We start from the raw sequence: 21,840 nt of genomic DNA, 5'->3' as shown, positions 1-21,840 counted from the left end.
GGTGATCCAGTGGTTAAGGCTTCATCTTCCAATGCAGGGGGTGTGGGTTTGATACCTGGTTGGGGAGCTAAGATCCCACATACCTTGTGGCCAGAACACTAAAACATAAAACAGAGGCAATATTGTAACAAATTCAATAAAGACTTTAAAAAAAGTCCGGATTAAAAAAAAATCTAAAAAAAAAAAGTAAAGGAACAGATTCTTTAAATTGCTGCATGAAGGCGCTCTCCTATATCAGTGCCATTAAATTAAATTTCTGCTCTGGATGATGCATAAAAATGACTGTGATTTTTTTTTTTCTTGGGTGACTCATTTTCTTTGAACTCCAATGCAATTCTTCAGAAATGGAAAGAGACTATTTAAAGATCAGCTGTGAGGCTGTCATTTAAAAATCATTTTTAAAAGTGAGATCTTCTCTGCCAGCACCGAATGATAGAAACTTGAAAATCCTGAACTCAGTTCTCAAAGACATCATCTTTGAAAAAGAAGTTTAAGAAATGTTAAGTAGCCTCTAAAAAAAGCAATTTGAAGGGAGTAAAGGAATGAGAATAAAATCTTAATTTTTTAAGTGAAAAATTACACCTTTTCTTATATGAAGAGTTTCTTGATTTCTCTGTCTTACTTCCCCCTTAAAAAATTATTAACATTCCTCGGCAAAATCTAATACCTCTCCTTAAAAAACAAAATTTAATATAAGCCTAAAAAACAATAATTGGGATAAGTCATAGTTGTTGCATCTTCAGTGAACAGTTTATAACATTTAGATCTTTTTATCAGGCATTCTGTTGGCAGAATACAATAAAGGTCATCAACAGAATTCATATAATGCAGTTTTTCTTTCTAAAATCTATTCTCTTTTTCTTTTAAAATGTAATTTAAAAAATGCTCCTCCAGGGACTGTCTCAGGCTGCTGGGAGGACCTCAGATCCTTGGTATCACCCCATGGATTCCTGGCCTAGTTTGTCATCTTCCAGCTCCAGCCCACTCACATTTTTTCCAACTTTCCCCATGACCATGGAAACACTTGCTCATGAAATTATCCCATAAAGCTTTTATCATTTTATTAAATCTGTGTTAAAATAAAAATAACCCTGCAAGAATTGAGGTTTTAGGTGAATGACTTTCCAACTGTTCAAAACAAAATTCCCCCCCCCCCCCCAATCTGTACAATTCAAAGGAACTCTTTTCTGAAGTTGCCACTAGAAGCAGATAAGGTGAGATGTAGATTGGGAAGATGCAGAAGGTGATGGGTCCTGGCCAGCTTTCTGCCTCACACCCCACAGACCCAGAGAGAGGCCTGATGGCAGAAGAAAATCCTAGAGTTGTTGATGTATCCATTCTGTGAAGATTAAAGCACAATGTGCTTAAACTATTTCCTGTTGGTGTAGAAAACCTTGTTCCCAACCGTTCTGGAATTTCTGGAGGAGGTGAAGTATTTATACTTCTTAGTTATTTCTAGCTTCAAAAGCCCATTTTCTCTGTATTAATTCAATTTAGGCATCATTTCATCTTCATTCACAAGCTATCCAGGTTCTCCTGTTGTGACCTAGGCCTGAATTTGAGACCCATTTCCTTCATTTCCATGCACAGAGATTAAAATACAAAAGGACTCAGAGTGGGTGGTCCTATAACACAATAATGCGAACAGCTTAAGAACAAACATTCGATATCTAAATACTACAGAGTATCTCTCCTTCTACCACCCTGGATGCTGGCTTTCCTTCAGTCCTCTGTATTCTCTTTCTCCTGCCTCACAGTTCCTTCTTCACCTCACAATGTCATTTCTTTGAAAAATTGTTGTCTCTCTTCTACGTATTCTTGCCAGCTTCACCTTTCTTTTTCCAACGTTAAACCAAAAATATTCTTTTCTCAGAAGGCATTCTGGTGCCAGCTTATAAAATAACACCCTTTTCAACTCACTGCTGCTGCTTTAGCATAAATAAAGAATCACAGAATAAACTTTAAGCTCAGGGTGTCAAAGAGAAAGAGAAAAAACCCTCAGCAGAATGGTGTGTATGGAGTAGAGATGTCAAGGGGCAGAGGTCCTAGGGAGATGCAGTGGTGCTGGAAGCAAGCCTGCCGAGTCATCAGACGACTTGGCTTTGTCCCTGCTCTATACAGTGGCTCTCCACTGTCTGTGTCTCCACTGACCCAAGTTCTGGATCCTAAGCTTTTTAAACCAAAGTTGTGACATTACACATTTATTTTGTTACTGTCTCCACAGTTCCAAATGTTGTCTTTCAGAATTACTTTTATCACCACCTCTCTACCAGCTAATAATATATTCTCTCCACAGATTCTTGCATTAATGACTTAGGATCATAACCTCCTGTGAATTGTATATTATTAAATCTCATTTCCAGCAGCTGAGATTAGAATAAAGAGAAGTTAATAAGTTGCAGAGAGTCACAAAGTGAGTCATTAGAACTGGGAACAGATTTCAGACGCTGAAGCCACAAGTCCTGCTTCTCAATAGACCTGCTGGCTGCATATTAATTAACTTCCCTGCAAAAATGCTGAGTCATGCTGTCCTCTTCTGTGTCATGCTCCCTGCTCGGAGAAGATTCACTGCCTTCAATGCTTCGTTCTCATTCTGTCATTTATCTATCATCTAAACAATTTTAAAAGAAATCTTACAAATATTCCTAGAACCTTCTGTCTGACATTGTGATCAAATGTCATCTTTTGGAAGAATTGGAAATGATTGCATTCTAAACAAGAAAGTACCATAACATTCTTCGCTACAAGCTGCCCATATGCATTCATTTAACTTCAGCTCGTTATTCAGTGTTTTTTATTTTAGATTATTTGTTCTAAAGGGTGTTTTCTTGAAAAATAGGTTGGAAAGAAAAATTGGAACAAGTCTTGGTAATCTTCAGTATGTGGGGAGAGGTAGGGAAGAAAGGACTTCTGAATTAGAAAATAATGGTACTCATTAGTTGCACAGCCAAGGTTTGTCCAGTCCAAAGTTTACTTGCAGGTTTGTCCAAAGCCTGGATGGAAAGTCCAAAAGTTTACTTGCAGATATATGTTTTTGTTTGTGTTGTTTTGCTTTTTTTTAATTGAAGAACAGCTGACTTATAATGTGTTAATTTCCACTGTACAGCAAAGTGACTCAGTTATACATACATATGAATTCTTTTTTTCATATTCTTTTCCTTTGTGGTTTATCATAGGATACTGAATATAGTTCTCGGTGCTACACAGTAGGACCTTGTTGTTTATCCAGTCTTTATATATAACAGCTTACATCTGCTAACCCCAACCTCCCAATCCATTCCTCCCCCCAACACTCTCTCCCTTGGTAACAGCAAATCTATACTCTAGTTCTGAGAGTCTGTTTCTGTTTCACAGATAGGTTCATTTGTGTCATATTTTAGATCCCACATATAAGTGATATCAAATGATATTTGTCTTTCTCTTTCTGACTTATTTCACATAGTACATTAAGTTGCATCCATGTTTTTGCAAATGACATTATTTTGCTCTTTTTCATAGCTGAGTAGTATTCCATTGTATGTATGTACCATGTCTTCTTTATCTATTCATCTGTTGATGAATATTTGTTTCCATGTCTTGGTTATTGTAAATAGTGCTGCTATGAACATACAAGTGCATGTATCTTTTTGGATTAGAGTTTTGTTTAGGTATATGCCCAGGAGTAGCATTGCTGGATTATATGGTAATTCTATTTTTAGTTTTCTGGGAAACCTCCATACTGTTTTCCATAGTGACTCTATCAACTTACATTCCCACCAACAGTGTAGAAGAGTTCTTTTTTCTCCATATCCTCTCTAGCATTTATTATTTATAGACTTTATAATTATGGTCATTCTGACCATCATTAAATTACTAGAGAAGTGCAAATCAAAACTACAATGAGGTATCACCTCACAAGGTTCAGAGATGGTACCTAATTGTTTTGATTTTCACTTCTCAAGTAATTAAAAATGTTGAACGTCTTTTCATGTGCCTATTGGCCATTTGTATTTCTTCTTTGGAGAAATGTCTATTTAGGTCTTCTGCCTATTTTTTTGATTAGGTTGTTTGGTTTTTGTTGTTGTTGAATTGTATGAGCTGTTTGTATATTTTGGAAATTAAGCCCTTGTCTGTCACATTGTTTGCAAATGGTTTTCTCCTCTCTGTCTTTTCATTTTGTTTATAGTTTCTTTTGCTGTGCAAAGACATAAATTTGATTAGGTCCCATTTGTTTATTTTAGTTTTTATTTCTATTGCCTTGGGAGACCAACCTAAGAAAACATTTGTAGGATTTATGTCAGAGAATGTCTCGCCTGTGTTTTCTTCTAGGAGTTTTATAGTGTCAATGTCTTATGTTTAAGTCTTTAAGCCATTTTAAATTTATTTTTGTGTATGGTAGGCATATTTATTTTTGAAACACTGTTTCCATTTGTTATAGTCCCTTGAAAAGTATTATATGCCAATGCACTTCCTTACTAATCAGGAAGCAAACAAAGTGATTGGCTTTTTGATAGCAATATTGAAGAAAGAGTTCAAGGTAAGAGGCAAGGGATAAAAATGGATACAGCTACTAAGAAGCTTTGAAATAAGACTTCTACTGAGAGAGGCAGTCAGATGGTAAAAGGAGTAAACTAGATGTCAGAAGTCTTCTTTATTCTAGTGACAATCAACACGTGGTAGTCACGGACACCAGATCAGGTTCATCGTGAAATTCAAATGAAATAATGGATGGAAAGAATCATAAGCTCTATGGCACTGCTCCACCTGCAAGTATTAGCTCCTACTGGTGTGATGCCAAAAGATGCCTTGTAAATGAGACAAGTTGGTCACTCATACAGATCCTCACCAGGTTGGGTTACCAGACAGAATACAGGACGACCAGTTTAGTTTGAAGTTTAAATAAACAATGAGTCATTTTTTTACTATAACCATACTCTGATATTTATTATTTATCTTAAATTCAAATTTAATGGGTACTCTGCATTTTATCTGCTGAATCTGGCAACTCTATCAACCAGGGAAATGTACTTGATTCAGAACTGACTGTCAAGATTGCAGCTCAGAAACCTGATGTTGTTGACACAGTGTGCAGAGTCATTTATTACTTGTTAAGAATGTAGCTATCAAGAGATCCAGATAGCTGTACTATGCTTCCTATACATTTTCCCCTAGAGGCAAGTTGAATATGAAGTCATTTTAAATACCTAATGATTTCTTGGTGAGCAAATTCTCCCCTCCTATAGGGATGCCAAGCCAAGGCAATAGTAGAGTTCAGTTCCCTGGGATGGGCACTGCCAACAGTTGCTACTACAGTTTTCCTTTTTCTCAGTCTACATTGTATTTTATATTTAAAATGACCATTTAATTGAGTATAATCCATTCTTGCCTAACTTAGAATACATCTGTCTCTTCAATTTGACTCTATACATCTTTGTTTTATCTGGTATATCTTGATCTTAAAGTATAACCCTTCACATTAATCTTATTTGTAATATTTAATCCTCACAGTGATAACCTTCTTATGGTTCATATTCTGAAAACAAATTCTAGGTGTATGAATAAAAGACACACTGGCATGGAAAGGCACTTTTTTAGAGGTTCAAAAAATATACAAAAAAAAAAAATAATAAGGTGTTTGTGAGAATTTAAGATTATCTTTTTTTCCTATCCCCTGGCTAACTTGCTACAGGAAGCTAAGCAAGATCAAGTTTAAATAGACTGAACAGACCCAGAAATATAATCTTACCCCTCTAATAAGCAGTCTGAAGCAGAGTCCCTCTGATCCCAATCTCAAACTCAGGAAAGAGTTATATCTAAATAAGAAGATGAGGAAGAGAACTTCCTTAGAACTTCTGCCAAAGTAAACCTCTGCCATCAAAGTGGAGTAAGTGATGTCCTCCTGAACCTCAAAGTCTTCAAGGAAGTTAGGAATAGTGGGTTTATTAGGTAGTCTTCCTCTTAAGAGGAAAGGCATTTGTTTTTCCTGTATATTCTTGACAGTCAATAGTACTAATGGACAAATTCACCCAGTAGCCTGAGTGTGCCTCAGGGGTTAGTTCAGATAGTTTTGGGTTGTTACCTCAAGGTTATCTGCCCACATAATAACAATTAGATTTCAAACACTGAGATAGCATTTTTAATTCAAGTAATTTCCTTATCACCAAATGCTTTTAGATAACTTTTAGAAATGTAAATACCCAGTGTAATATTTAAAAAATAAAGGACTACTTACTTACAAATTATAATCACATATGACAATTTTTCTACTTTAACATACGTTGTGTGTCCCAAATTAATTCTTTATTCAAAAAGAAAGTATAATTTAAAATTTTCAAGTGATGGTATAAAATTATCAAATGTTCCATCTGAAGAAAGGAGAAATAAGAACCACTTAAAAGAAAAATCTAATTCAAGAGGAAAAAATTGCCAAAAAATAACTTTAGTTGTAGAGAATTTTACAGTGGACTGGAACAATAGATGTTATTTATCTATAGGCCAAATTTTTCTTTTGCAAGGTTTAGGCAATTCAGAACATCAAACAGATATAAATTCTTAGTATCATGAATGTTTTATTTGATTTTCTATAGGGATAAAAAAGAAAGATTTTCGAAAATAACTGAAAAAGAAAGAAAAGATGGTTTCCAACCCCTTTATAGTATTATAATATCTGGATATTAGAGGCTTCATTCACTTTACAAATATTTACTGAGGTCATATTACTTGCCACACATGTGATAGAAGCTGGGAATGCAGAAATGGACTGCATTGTCAGTGTTCCTTTCCTTATGAAACTCACGGTCCAGCACTGTGCTGCCTGTGTGGTAGCCATTGTTGTGTTCAGTTGCTAAGTCTTCTCAGACTCTTTGGGACCCCATGCAAGGACTGTAGCACGCCAGACTTCCCTGTCCTTCACTATCTCCCAGAGTTTGCTCAAACTCATGTCCATTGTGTCGATGATGCCGTCTGACCATCTCATCCTCCTGCCTTCAATCTCTCCCAGCATCAGAGTCTTTTCCAATGAGTTGGCTCTTCACATCAGATGGCCAAAGTATTGGAGTTTCAGCTTCAACATCAGTCCTTCCCATGAATATTCAGGGCTGGTTTCCTTTAGGATTGACTGGTTTGATCTTCTTGCAGTTCAAGGGACTCTCAAGAGTCTTCTCCAACACCACAGTTCAAAAGCATCAATTCTTTGGCGATCAGCCTTCTTTATGGTCCAACTCTTACATCCATACCTCACTAATGGAAAAACCATAGCTTTAACTATATGGATCTTTGTTGGCAAAGTGATGTCTCTGCTTTTTAATGTGCTGTCTAGTTTCTCATGGCCTTCCTTCCAAGGAACAAGTGTCTTTTAATTTCAAGGCTGCAGTCAGCACCTGAAATGATTTTGGAGCCCAAGAAGTCACTGCTTCCACTTTTTCCCCCTTTTATTTGCCATGAAATGATGGGACCAGATGCCATGATCTTAGTTTTTTGAATGCTGAATTTTAAGCCAGTTTTTTCACTCTCCTCTTTCACCCTCACCAAGAGGGTTTTTAGTTCCTTTTCCCTTTCGGCCATTAAAAGACACAGCACAACATAAATAAATATATCTTTTTTTAAAAAAAGAAATGAATTTTAGGTTTTATTTAATTTTAATATATACATGGTAGCTATAGTCACATGCAGATATTAAATAAAATCTAAAATTCAGTCTTTTCTTTTTAAGGATTTATTTATTTATTTATGGCAGTTCTGGGTCTTTGCTGCTACTCATGGGCTTTCTCTAGTTGCAACTAGAGGGGACTACTCTTTGTTTTGGTATGCATGCTTCTCACTGTGGTGGCTTCTCTTGGTGGGGTGCATGGGCTCTAGGGTGTGGACTCAGTAGTTGTGGCACACAGGCTAGTTGCTCCTTGGCACGTGTGATCTATCTGGACCAGGGATCACAGCCATGTCGCCTGCATTGGCAGGTGAATTCTTAACCACTAGACCACCAGGGAAGCCCTAAAATTCAGTCCTGAAGTCACATTATTCATATTCTTTAGCATTTTATATTATAAAACATTGGTATTGTCACAGAAGATTCTGTTAAATAATGTTGTTAGTGAAATAATTAAACAGTAATCAAATCATCACACACCTAAATACACAATTACAAACCATGATAAATGCTCTGAAATAAAAGATGCAGTTGCTTCAAAAGCAAAAAGCAAAGTGATTTGAACTAATCTAGGGTGTTACAGGTTTTCCTGATGAAATAATGGTTGACCTGATAGTGGAAGAATGAGCAGAACAAACAAAGTCATGGGATGAAAGAGTGGTCATGACAGAGGGAACAGTATGAGCGAAATCTTGAAGCAGGAGGAACCCCTAGATTCAGAGGGATCCAGGAAAGACTGGGAAACAGGAGAGCAATGTGTGATGTGGCCGAATAGGTTGGTAAGGGCAAGTCACAGGAAAGATGAGTCTTTTTTCCTGGGAGTGATCAGCAGCCATTGAAGGATTTTTAAGGAGGCAGTGGCTTGATCAGATGCTAATTTTAATGCAGCGGGATGGAACTCTGACCCTTTGAATCCTTTAGCTCTTCTTATCCTCAGCCTTGCTGGGGGATTGCTGTTTAACAGCAACAGGTCAAAGATATTCCATGGAAGGCAATCTCTAGTGGCAACAGAGCAGTCTGTGGGTCTCTTAGAGTCTCTGCTCTGAAGAATGAGAAGAGCCAGGGGAAAGGAAGCTGCCCATCTTCATCAAAAGATGAAGACCCTACAAAGATTCAACAGGTAAGGGGAGGATCGTGGCATACCATAGAGGACTTCCACCTGACAATTCAAGGTGCACTCAACACTCATTGAGTAATAGTAATACTACTACTACTAATAAGTGACATTTTAGTTCAGTTCAGTCGCTCAATCGTGTCCAACTCTTTGCGATCCCATGAACCATAGCACGCCAGGCCTCCCTGTCCATCACCAACTCCCGGAGTTTACCCAAACTCATGTCCATCGAGTCGATGATGCCATCCAGCCATCTCATCCTCTGTCGTCCCCTTCTCCTCCTGCTCCTGATCCTTCCCAGCATCAGGGTCTTTTCCAATGACATTTATCCCTTAACTATTATATGCCAATCACTGTGAAGTACTTTTGCCTGTTTAAAGTCATTAATCTTTTAAATATTTGTGTGTGTGTATGACCTGTTAAATTATGCTTACTATCCTCATTATCTAAATCATTATTCTCCTCAAACTGTGGTCTCCAGAGTAGCATGATCTGTATTACCTGAAAGCTTGTTAGGAGTTCAAAACCTCAGGTCCTGTATCAGACCCACTGAATCAGAAACTCTGGGGATGAGCCCAGCATTCTGAGTTTGAACAACACCGCCAAGCGATTCTGCTACATACACTCAAGTGTGAGAACCATTGATCAAGAACAAAGCTGCCTGAATTAAATTTTAGCTCTATTTCAGCTATGTAATCTTGGGAAAGTCACTTAACAATTTTAGAGATAAATGACTAAATTGCTTCAACAGTGTAACTCATGTTCGTTGCTTTGTTTCATTATTTTTCTATCATTATAAAGTGACTCTCTTTATCTCAGATAATTTTTTTACATAAACTATAGTTTTCATGATAATAGATTAAATAATGATGAGAGCACATTAAAATGACAGCCTGAATTTATAATCTATAAATTTATGATCATCTCAAAAAATATTGAGAAGCCCAGAAATAGTAATGGAAAAAAGCAAATGTCAAGGGTGATTGATAACATATAGATTTATATTGCCTGTTTTTGATTTTTTAAAATGAAATTATACTCAATATTATGTCTTGCTTCTTTAGTTCAAAACTCTGCTGCTAATTAGAGTTGTGGTTTGGTCAGTCAGTTATGCTGTATTATTATATATTATATTATATTATATAATATATTATATTATATTTCACAGTATTACAATTTAGTAGTACAATCAATAATAGCAGCTTTTGACAATTTTTTTTTTTTTTTTTACTGTTACTAACAAAACTTCTATGAATGCACTTAAACATGTTTGCTTCAATGTGCAGGTGTTTCTTGAAGATAGATAACTAGAGGTAGAACTACTGGGTCATAGGATATGCACATCTTTAGTTTTACCAGATAATGCCAAATCTTATTGTATCAATGTATACTCTTAGCACAAAAGTATGGTATCTCTCATTGTTTCACATCCTCACAAGCATTTTATTATTTCTTTCCTGTCCATCATCTAGATGCACTCCCATATGTTCAAAATATATTTATTTTTAATTTACTATTTTTATTTATTATTTTCCACTGCTGCATGGGCTTTCTATAGTTGCAGCGAGTGAGGGCTACTCTACATTGCAGTGCACAGGCTTATTGCGGTGGTTTCTCTGGTAGCCTAGCACAGGTTCTAGGCGCACAGGCTTCAGCAGCTGAAGCACATAGGCTTAGTTGCCCTGCAGCATGTGGGGTCTTCCCAGACCAGGGATCAAACCTGTGTCTCCTGAATTGGAAGGCAGATTCATAACCACTGGACTACCAGGAAAATCCACTCCCATATTTCTTTACCTGCTTAGTTCCTAAAATCTTCCTCTAGGACTTTAGCATCATGTTAATAATTTTTCTATACATTAATTATTTCAGAGAGTCTTGACCACCTCCTTCTCGATGACCTTCTTCTCTAACATAGGTCATCTTCTCACTGACTACACACTGGATATTGTCACTGTTCACACAATTTCTTCACCTCAGGAGCTTTTTACATCGCGGTTTTTGGTATTTGGGGAGTTAATAATTACATTCTGTTTCCATTCGAGTTCAGAATTACATGAGAAACTTACAAAGACATCAGACAGGCAAAGATATATTATTGTTGGTGCTGAAGGAGAATGTAGCATGGATTTAGGCATAATGGGATTCCTACTGCTTTTCCTCATGAATTAAACTTTCCCTCACAGAAATAAAGTCCTTCCAAATAGAAAACGAATCCCTGCTTTTTGGGAGCCTCATGGAAGCGGCTGTGCCAAGTAGGCGTTTTTCCTGATCTTACCTTGGAATAAGTTGCTGTTTTTCCTTTGAGAGAACAATAAAAGTTATTCCTTCTACAAGCTTTACCTCTGTGACATGAATTACCTCTTTTCTTGGTAAATGTGTGGAGAAGCTTATCCTTATAAGGACACTTTTTAATCTTCCACTTCCTCACCCTGTTGTCAATATCATAGAACCCATTCTTCATCTTCATATGATTACACTCCTTTGTTTATTCTATTTTTTCCCCAAAGTCATCACATCTTTTCTAAACTCACTTGTTCTCCAACCCAGCCTGTACTTATATCTACTTAGCTCAACAATATCCAGACATCACTAATTTTTTCCTTGACTTACCTCCATTCCTGTTCTGTCAATCCCCATCTCTAAAGCATCAACAATTTCTGCTCTTTTCCATTCCCCATCCTGGGCTTCTTAATTTTCTCCTGGCTTTTCTGAGGAATAATTGGCAAAGAAATATATACAATTTTTTTAAGGTGTACAATATGATGTTTGGATACAAAACATTTACGTGATGAAATCATTATCCTAATCAAGTTAACTAGTATATCCATCCCCTCACATACTTTTCAAGATACCATTTTTTTGGTGTGGTGAGAGCATCTGAGATTTACTCTTCATCAAATTTCAAATATGCAGTACAGTATTAACTATAGTCCTAGGCTTCTGCATATTTTTAGATACTCGTAAGTTTATTGATTATAAATTCAAGGTAACTGATCTTAAATGTGTTCTGATAATTTTTGAAAAAGTATTGAATCCAACTACTCTTTTTCACATTCATCACATCAATTGTTTTAAAATTCAATTCCCTTCATGTCCTATTTTCAATCCACCACTGTCATGCAACAGGTGATCTCTCACTGACCTAAATATCTACAGCACTTTAATTGTTCTTCTTTCCCTGGTTTGTTCTTGTACTGTGGCCCTACCTTCTTTCTTCTACTAGATTATAAATCCCTTTTTAATATGAATTTTGCTCTCTCCATTTTTATGTCCCTGTTTTCCTAATGTTCCTGGCCCATTAAATAACTTAATTTTTGAGTAAAAGATTGAGTAGAGAAAACAGTTCTTGGGCCCCTGTTGTTTTATAGATTCCATTGAGAATAGGTTGGATGGTAATACAGAATCTAACTGTCCCCATGGTATGTATACAAAGTTCATATGCATAGATGAACAGTACTCATCATATATATATGTGTATATATACATATATATATACACATATATGTGTGTATATATATATATATGCTGCTAAGTCGGAGAAGGCAATGGCACCCCACTCCAGTACTCTTGCCTGGGAAACCCCATGGACGGAGAAGCCTGGTAGGCTGCAGTCCATGAGGTGGCGAAGAGTCGGACACGACTGAGTGACTTCACTTTCCCTTTTCACTTTCGTGCACTGGAGGAGGAAATGGCAGCCCACTCCAGTATTCCTGCCTGGAGAATCCCAGGGACGGGGGAGCCTGGTGGGCTGCCATCTATGGGGTCGCACAGAGTCGCACACGACTGAAGCGACTTAGCAGCAGCCAGGCTCCCCCATCCCTGGGATTCTCCAGGCAAGAATACTGCAGTGGGTTGCCATTTCCTTCTCCAATGCACGAAAGTGAAAAGGGAAAGTGAAGTCACTCAGTCATGTCCGACTCCTAGTAACCCCATGGACTGCAGCCTACCAGGCTCCTCCGTCCATGGGATTTTCCAGGCAAGAGTACTGGAGTGGGTCGCCATTGCCTTCTCCGATATATATATACACACATTAAACAGACTCCTAAATAACAACTTTGCTTCCTATTAATTCAGGAATTAATTTATTTTCCATTAATTCCTATTAATGCCATTTTCTATATTTATAAACACTATTACACCTAAATTAAGATAAATATTAATTTCTCTGTTCAATAGTGCCCTACTTTCAAGTCTGATCCCCTCAACATGTATATATTGGGGAAGGAAATGGCAACCCACTCCAGTATTCTTGCCTGGAGAATCCCAGGGACGGGGGAGCCTGGCGGGCTGCTGTCCATGGGGTCGCAGAGTTGGACCCGACTGAAGCAACTTAGCATGCATGCATGCATTGGAGAAGGAAATGGCAAGCCACTCCAGTATTCTTGCCTGGGAATCCCAGGGACGGGGGAGCTTGGTGGGCTGCCGTCTATGGGGTCGCACAGAATCGGACATGACTGAAGCGACTTAGCAGCAGCAGCAGGAGCAACACATATATAATAACAAGTCTGTATAGTAAAGGTGAGCTTGGCTTATTGTCTATAGAAACTTAGCAGTGCTATATTCTGTTTATAGCTCTGCTGTGAAAAATAATCTATGGAACTTTAACTGATTTCCTTGGCTTTGCTGAGGAAATACATGAGGGTATCAGAGAAACAATAATTGGCCACCTATCTGGAGACTTTAAATGACAGATACACTTGATATATACATTAAAAAGCACATTTTCTTATTAACATGAAGCAATAATTCTAATAAACCAGAAAACCTTAATTTCAGATTATAACTGAAATTAGAAAATAAATGGGAGTCAAATCAGCTTACTAAGGGGTGTTTCGTATTTGCAAACATATAAAAACATCCAAGTCTTGACTAAATTTTAAAAGTGCTATGTAGCTATTATCTGACGTTATGTGGAAATTCTCTCTGATCATTGTATCCTCAAACATTCTTGCTTCTATTATTTGGTATATAGTGAAGTGGGTTGCCAATCATTTATGAAAACTAATCTTGCCTTTGCTATCAACTAAGTTTATGGTTTAATCCAATATATTTTATTCTTCCTGTGCCTTTTATGCCTCAAAAAAAGGCACAACTTAAAAATATTTCTCTCAATGCACCCTCATTGAAAAATAATATTAGAAGGCAGATGACTAGGAAAGTTCAATGGTGACAAATAATATAACAAATCCCACTCCTATGTCAAGAGAAACTATATAGATGCAAGATAGAAAATCTATTTCTGAGTCTTAGTATAGAGTTTCAGATAAATTACAAATCTCCTCACACCCTTCCTGAAGGCTTAGCACTTTCTTCGTTGCAACATTTGACAGATTGGGATCAAAAAGGTGGACCTGTAGTTACTTTTCAGAGAGCTATTTACTCTGGGTTGTTAAATCTGACAAATGATGGAGGGCACTACAGAGGCTCAGCTGTTCATTGAAGAAAAAGAATTACCATTCGAAAGGAGGAATTGCTCTCACTACATATAAATATTAGTCTTGTATTTAAATTCATATAAAATACAGCCTTAATTGCAAATTTACCCGTTATTAGTATCTCATAAACATTAAGATAATTGTAAATGATTCCTCTTTTAAGAAGATTCCTTAAATATAGTATTTAACGTATTCAGTATTAAAAAGAGATTTATTACCAAATATCAAATTCAAATCAACGTAGAGAAAGATTTTATGAGAAGCTAGCTAAAGAGGTCATTTCAATTACAAATTTGAATTCTCATGGTAAAAAGAGCCAGGACTTTCCCTGTATCTTTTCTTCTCTCTTCATTCCCTTCTATATCTCTTATTCAACCACAAATAAATTGTAGATATGCTGAAGTCAGCTATTTTGTGTCCAAAATTAAAATTAGGCAGGTCTTTTCAGCTATTTTCTATTTGCCATTATCAGCTCCAGAGAGCGGAGAAGGCAATGGCAACCCACTCCAGTACTCTTGCCTGGAAAATACCATGGACGGAGGAGCCTGGTAGGCTGCAGTCCATGGGGTCGCTAAGAGTCAGACACGACTGAGCAACTTCACTTTCACTTTTCACTTTACTGCATTGGAGAAGAAAATGGCAACCCACTCCAGTGTTCTTGCCTGGAGAATCCCAGGGGTGGGGGAGCCTGGTGGGCTGCCGTCTATGGGGTCTCACAGAGTCGGACACGACTGAAGTGATTTAGTAGCAACAGCAGCAGCTCCAGAGAGCGAGAGAGAAAGAGAGAGAGAGAGTATAGAATGTAGGGAAAGAACCAGGAGAAGCATGGAAGCTGAGCAATTACTGAGAATTCAGAGGTCTCTGAGTATGCCAGGATGCTGTCTGCTGGGGAGATTCTGATTGGGCTTGTTAAGGAGGATGCTGGCCTTCCTCCCCTTTCCTTATGTGCTCAGATTCCATGACCCTGTACAGAGCCAAAGAGAAAAATGTGCAAACTTGGATCTAGAGAAAATAGTTAGGAATCAGACAGGAGAGGTGATCTCTAATTTGACAGGGGAAGGAGACACACAGACCATGTTGTAGTCCCATTGAACCTCAGCCAATTTTCTAAGACAGAAAGGCTGAATTACATAGTGACTTAAATATGACAGCGGTATTACATGGGACAAGTGCTTTAACAAATAAAAAGCACAGGAAATAAACCTATTTTTGAAGAGTACAAGCTTTGGAGTTAAAAGTATCTGAGTTCAAATTACACCTCTTTCTTGAAGTAGCTGCATAAAAGTGGACAATTTACTTCCTCTCTCCAACTCTCAGTTTCCTCTGGTATTGAAAGAAATAACAGTATCATGAACATGGCATTGTTTTCAGGTATAAATGGACTGTCACATAAAAAGCACTAAGAATAGGACAGAAAATGTTATCTACTAAATCAATGCAGTAGAAGTAGGAACAATTCAGCAGTATAAGGGGGAGGTGTTTCTTATTATTATTGGTTCATGTGTTCGTCATTTATTCATTGATTGAACTGGACTAAGTGCTAGGAATATGAAGGTAAATTAAGCTATGGTTGAACCTCTGTTTAAGGGGACTGGTGTTATACAGCTTGTGAAAGAACAATGCGAGGTGAAAGCTGAGGCTAGATGTGTGGTCAGTTCTATGATGTGAGAGACAGAGGGCCAGGCAAGACTTCCTAAAGGAGGTGTATATTTTTAATTGAGGTACAGTTAATTTAAAATGTTTCAGGTGTACAGAAAAGTGATCACTTCATATTTATATATACACATATATATTTTTAAGATTCCTTTCCATTATAGATTATTACAAGATATTGAGTATAATTCCCTGTGCTATATAATAGGTCATTATTCTTTATCTGTTTTATATATAGCAATGTGTATCTGTTAGCCCCAAATTCCTAATTTATCCCTCCCCCCCTTCCCCTTTGGTAACCATTAGTTTGTTTTCTCTGTCTGTGTGGTCTACTTCTGCTTGTAAACAAGTTCATTTGTATCACTTTTTTAGATTCCACATATTAATTATATCATATGATATTTGTCTTTCTTATTTCACTTAATATGATAATTTTTAGGTTCATCCATATTGCTGCAAATGGCATTATTTCATTCTTTTTTATAGCTGAGTTCAGTTCAGTTCAGTCGCTCAGTCGTGTCTGACTCTTTGTGACCCCATGAATTGCAGCACACCAGGCCTCTCTGTCCATCACCAACTCCTGGAGTCTACCCAAACCCATGTCCATCGAGTCGGTGATGCCATCCAACCATCTCATCCTCTGTCGTCCCCTTCTCCTCCCCTGTCGTCCCCTTCTCCTCCCCCCGCCAATCCTACCCAGCATTCAGGTCTTTTCCATTGAGTCAACTCTTCGCATTAGGTGGCCAAAGTATTGGAGTTTCAGCTTCAACATCAGTCCTTCCAATGAACATCCAGGATTGATCTCCTTTAGGATGGATTGATTGGATCTCCTTGCAGTCCAAGGGACACTCAAGAGTCTTCTCCAACACCACAGTTCAAAAGCATCAGTTCTTCAGTGCTCAGCTTTCTTCACCATCCAACTCTCACATCCATATATGACCACTGGAAAAACCACAGCCTTGACTAGACAGACCATTGTTGGCAAAGTAATGTCTCTGCTTTTAAATACGCTATCTAGGTTGGCCATAACCTTCCTTCCAAGGAGTAAGCGTCTTTTAATTTCATGGCTGCAATCGCCATCAGCAGTGATTTTGGAGCCCCCCAAAATAAAGTCTGACACTGTTTCCACTGTTTCCCCATCTATTTCCCATGAAGTGATGGGACCAGATGCCATGATCTTAGTCTTCTGAACGTTGAGCTTAAGCCAACTTTTTCACTCTCCTCTTTCACCTTCATCAAGAGGCTCTTTAGTTCTTCTTCACTTTCTGTCATAAGGGTGGTGTCATCCGCATATCTGATATTATTGATATTTCTCCCAGCAATCTTGATTCCAGCTTGTGTTTCTTCCAACCCAGCGTTTCTCATGATGTACTCTGCATATATGGCTGAGTAGTATTCCATTAAATATACTATATATACCATATCTTCTTTATCCATTCATCTGTTGATAGATATTTAGGTTGTTTCCACATCTTGACTGTGGTAAATAGTGCTGCTATGAACATGGGATTGCATGTATCTTCTTCGATTAGAGTTCCCCGCCCCCAGATATCTGCTCAGGGATTGCTGGATCACGTGGTTGTTCTATTTTTAGCTTTTAAAAACCTCCATACTGTTCTCCATAATGGTTGCACCAATTTACATCCCCACCAACAGTGTAGGAAGATTCCCATTTCCAAGAGGCACATATTTGAGCTGCATCTTAGGAAATAGCAAGGCATTTACTCTAAGGAAAAAGTGGGAAATATATTTCAGATGAACCTGGTAGGATCTCAGTGATGTGACAAGAGCATATGGAGGTATGGCTAACGTTAAAGGACGAGGAAAACTTTAGAAAAGAAACTCAGTAAAGTAGAGAAGAAGGATCCTGGAAAAAACAGATCACCATTTATGAGCTACTACCATCATGCCATATACAAAAAAACAAAGAAATTGGAATATAATGTTCTTGTCATGTTACTGGTAGATTTCAAACATCAATGGGCTGTGTGACATCGTCATTGTTGTTGTTCAGTTGCTCAGTCATGTCTGACTTTTTGGGACCCCATGGACAGCAGCACACCAGGCTTCTCTGTCCTTCAGTATCTCCTGGAGTTTGCTCAAACTCATGTGCATTGAGTCAGTGATGCCATCCAACCATCTCATCCTCTGTCACCCCCTTCTCCTCCTGCCCTCAATCTTTCCCGGCATCAGGATCTTTCCCTATGAGTCAGCTCTTCACAATCAGGTGGTCAAAGAATTGGAGCTTCAGTATCAGTCCTTCCAATGAATATTCAGGGTTGATTTCCTTTAGGATTGACTGGTTGGATCTCCTTGTAGTCCAAGGGACTCTCAAGAGTCTTCTCCAGCACCATAGTTCAAAAGCATCAGTTCTTCAGTGTTCAGTTCAGTTCAGTCGCTCAGTCGTGTCTGACTCTTTGCGACCCCATGGACTGCAGCATGCCAGGCCTCCCTGTCCATCACCAACTCCCAGAGTTTACTCAAACTCATGTCCATTGAGTCAGTGATGCCATGCAACCATCTCATCCTCTGTTGTCCCCTTCTCCTCCTGCCTCAATCTTTCACAGTTTGAGGGTCTTTCCAATGAGTTGGCTCTTCGCATCAGGTGGCCAAAGTATTGGAGTTTCAGCTTCAACATCAGCCTTTCCAACAAATATTCAGGACTGATTTCCTTTAGGATGGACTGGTTTGATCTCCTTGCAGTCCAAGGGACTCTCAAGAGTGTTTTCCAACACCACAGTTCAAAAGCATCAATTCTTCAGTGCTCTTCTTCAGAATTCAGCTCATTCTTCAGCATTAGAAAACATTTAATCACTTTAAACCTTTACTTCTCTGAATATAAAATTAAGCTAAGATACCTATCTTGCAGAGTGAATGTGGTGATTAATTAGGTACTATATGTAAACGGTTTAACAAATGGTAAATGTTCAAAATGATTGCAAATATGCCATTATAGCTAGAATAACATGCTGTGACTTAATCAGCTGGAAGAGAGTGAATCATGAAGGTGCAGAATTAGGAGAGAAGAGAGATAGACAGACTCCAAGGCTGTGAGAGTGGAGGTGTAGAAGAGAAGGGTACAGAATCAAAATCATAGTGTTCAAAGCAGGGTTGGCTACATGATTTGCATGACTCAGAGCAAAATGAAAATGTGTGTCCCTTGTTCAAAACACAGGAACACAGTGCCATTAGAAATGCTAGAATACAAAACTTTTACCTTTAAAATATGTTATTACTTATGTAACATGAGGGAATAATAGTGATGCATGAAAAACAGAAGCATATAAATAGTAAAAGATATTTTAGTTTTATGAAAGCGAATGTCGCTCAGTTGTGTCTGACTCTTTGCGACCCCATGGCCTATGCAGTCCATGGAATTCTCCAGGCCAGAATACGGGAGTGGGTAACCTTTCCCTTCTCCAGGGGATCTTCCCAACCCAGGGATCGAAGCGGGGTCTCCTGCATTACAGGTGAATTCTTTACCAACTGAACTATCAGTGATAATTTTATACAATAATATAAACAATAAGGCTTTTAAAATGTGGTGTCTTCATTTAGCACAAAATTTTTCTGTCTTACTTTTCTACAAATTCTTTTGTTAAGCCATCAAATTGTATACTTTTAATAATTTTATTTTTACATGACATAATTGTAAACTGTATCAGTGCTCTTGTCAAATGCAAGATTATAAATACTTTTAATAATTTTTAAATTTTGAGATGATTCTTCTGATCCCACATATTAATATTTTTTAATATGTGATAACTCTAGGATAAATTTCTAAGTCATTTTGAAACATAAATTTTACTGCATGTAGAACTAATAATTCTTTTGGAGCAATTTTTCTAAAGAGATTTAGGTCTTCATACAAAGAATTAAAATTCTTTATAATTCTTCACTTTTATATAATCTTAACTTTAAATATAAATGTATACAATGACATTTTAAAGTTTCTTCTGACATTTCTTATAACTTTCTGTACAAGAATTCAAAAGTGGCTCCATGATTTGTATAGAATTCAAAACACCTGTTTACACATTCTATTGTATCTTCGATTATAAGGAACATTTAATTACAAAATCATCTTCCATGTTAAAATTAGTTCATTCAAAGCTTCGTATAACAATAGTGTTCTTTTCTTTCAAATGCAACTACCACGCTGAATTTTAATTTCTAAGCTTGTGGAAATTTGCTTTGCAATATTGTGGCTGTATTCAAAGCCAGAGATTCTAAACTCATTGAAGAGTTCTAATAATTCCCTGGGTTATTTATTTCCTCAGAAATTGACATATGCAATGTCCATGTCCATGCTATTATTTTGTACCAATTTACTGACAAAGTTTGAGGCTTCCCAGATGGCACAGTGGTAAAGAATCTGCCTGCCAATGCAGGAGATGAGGGTTCGATCCCTGGGTCAGGAAGATCCCTGGGGAAAGGAATGACAACCCATTCCAGTATTCTTGCCTAGGAAATGCTATGGTCAGAGGAGTCTGGCAGGCTACAGTCCACAGGGTCGCAAAAGAGTAGGTCATGACTTAGCAACGAAACAACAACAATACTGACAAAATTTACTATCCAAGCATCTGCAGTTCCTGTCGCTGAGAAGTCTGCAGAATTAATATTGGTACAGATGCTGCAGAGACAGGCCTTGAGGCCAGCCTCCCACATGAGTCCTGGGGCTGCTCCCATGAGGAGCCCTACCTCTGGCCCACAGCTGTGATTGTTGCGTTGCCTCTGCTTCTGTGGCCACTGCCACTGTAATCGACCTGGGCCCCTCTCTGCCCCGTGCATATGCACCGTCCCTAGACAAGTGCATGTGTGCTGGGAAGCCATGCCCATGCTTGGTGCCTGCCGCTGCCTGTGACGCCCCAGGCCTGACCCTGCATGTCTGCCATGTGGGGCATCTCCTTGCTCACAGTCATGCCCCATTAGCATCTCAGGCCTCACTTACACAATTCAGGTTCAAAGACAGAATTCTTGAAAATTTCAGTAAGCTGGTCATGCAGCATTAAACCAAGCGTGGGGCACTCCTGAGAGCAGGGCCTAATGGAAATGCATGGGTCACAGCCTCTGAGGTTGGACTGGTCCTGAGGGGGACGGTGAATGCTTCATGCACAACAAGAGCACAAAAGTCTAGGAGAGAGACACACACTAAATGCAGAATCCAAAATAAGATAATTGTGGGAAGGAAAGATGCTCTGAGAGAACATAAGAAGATTCTGTTAGCTTGGTTCGGCAAAAATCTCATTGCTTTGAAGCAGGTATATCGTGGGCTAGTCTCCTGTGAGTTCACTGATCTGTAGCCCTGTTGCCATGCAGCACTCATGTTCATTTAGGAAAAGTACTCCTACTTCTTTGACTTTGGTGCTTGGTGGCTTGAGGGTTGTTAGGAAACCTGCAAGATTTTACTCAGGATTTAGCAAGTGAATCCAGGGTCTGGAGAGGAGGCAGAGGGGTGAGCCTAGACCAGAGGTGAGCCTCAGGAGGAGCTTTCAGCTCTAGAGGAATCAGAATACAAATCAGGAGTTTGGACCAGAAGCACAGACATGAGGGACGGGCACCTACTGTGGGGATCTTTAACCCTCTTGGAAAGTTTCCTAAGTTGAATGGATCAAGGTCTTTGCCCCAGGATCTCAAACATCCATTTTATAATTGTATAAGCAATTATTTTTAAAAAATTCTTCTTAAACTAAGGAGAGTTATTTTCTTTGAAAAAGAATTTGTGAAGTAGGAAATCACACCTTTTCCAAAACATAGATGTTTCTATGTTTTAGTTCTGAGAGGACCATTTGATCTCTCAAGACTTCCTGACATTTCCCCTTATACAACCCAAGCTTTATTAATTATTTGTTGAATCATCTTTGTAAATCATCAAAACTTATAAATAGTTTCCCTAGGATGAGTATGCAAGTTGCATGTAAATTGTGATCTTAGCCTATTCCCTGAAAACATATGGAACACAAATATTTTTTCTTTTTAGATTACTAAAACTATTTTAGCAGAGGTAGAAAAAA

Source organism: Giraffa tippelskirchi, chromosome 2, assembly GCF_054371585.1.
Source record: "Giraffa tippelskirchi isolate mGirTip1 chromosome 2, T2T-mGirTip1v1.2.pri, whole genome shotgun sequence".
Classification (NCBI taxonomy): Eukaryota; Metazoa; Chordata; class Mammalia; order Artiodactyla; family Giraffidae; genus Giraffa; species Giraffa tippelskirchi.
Note: the sequence above shows the minus strand (reverse complement) of the source record.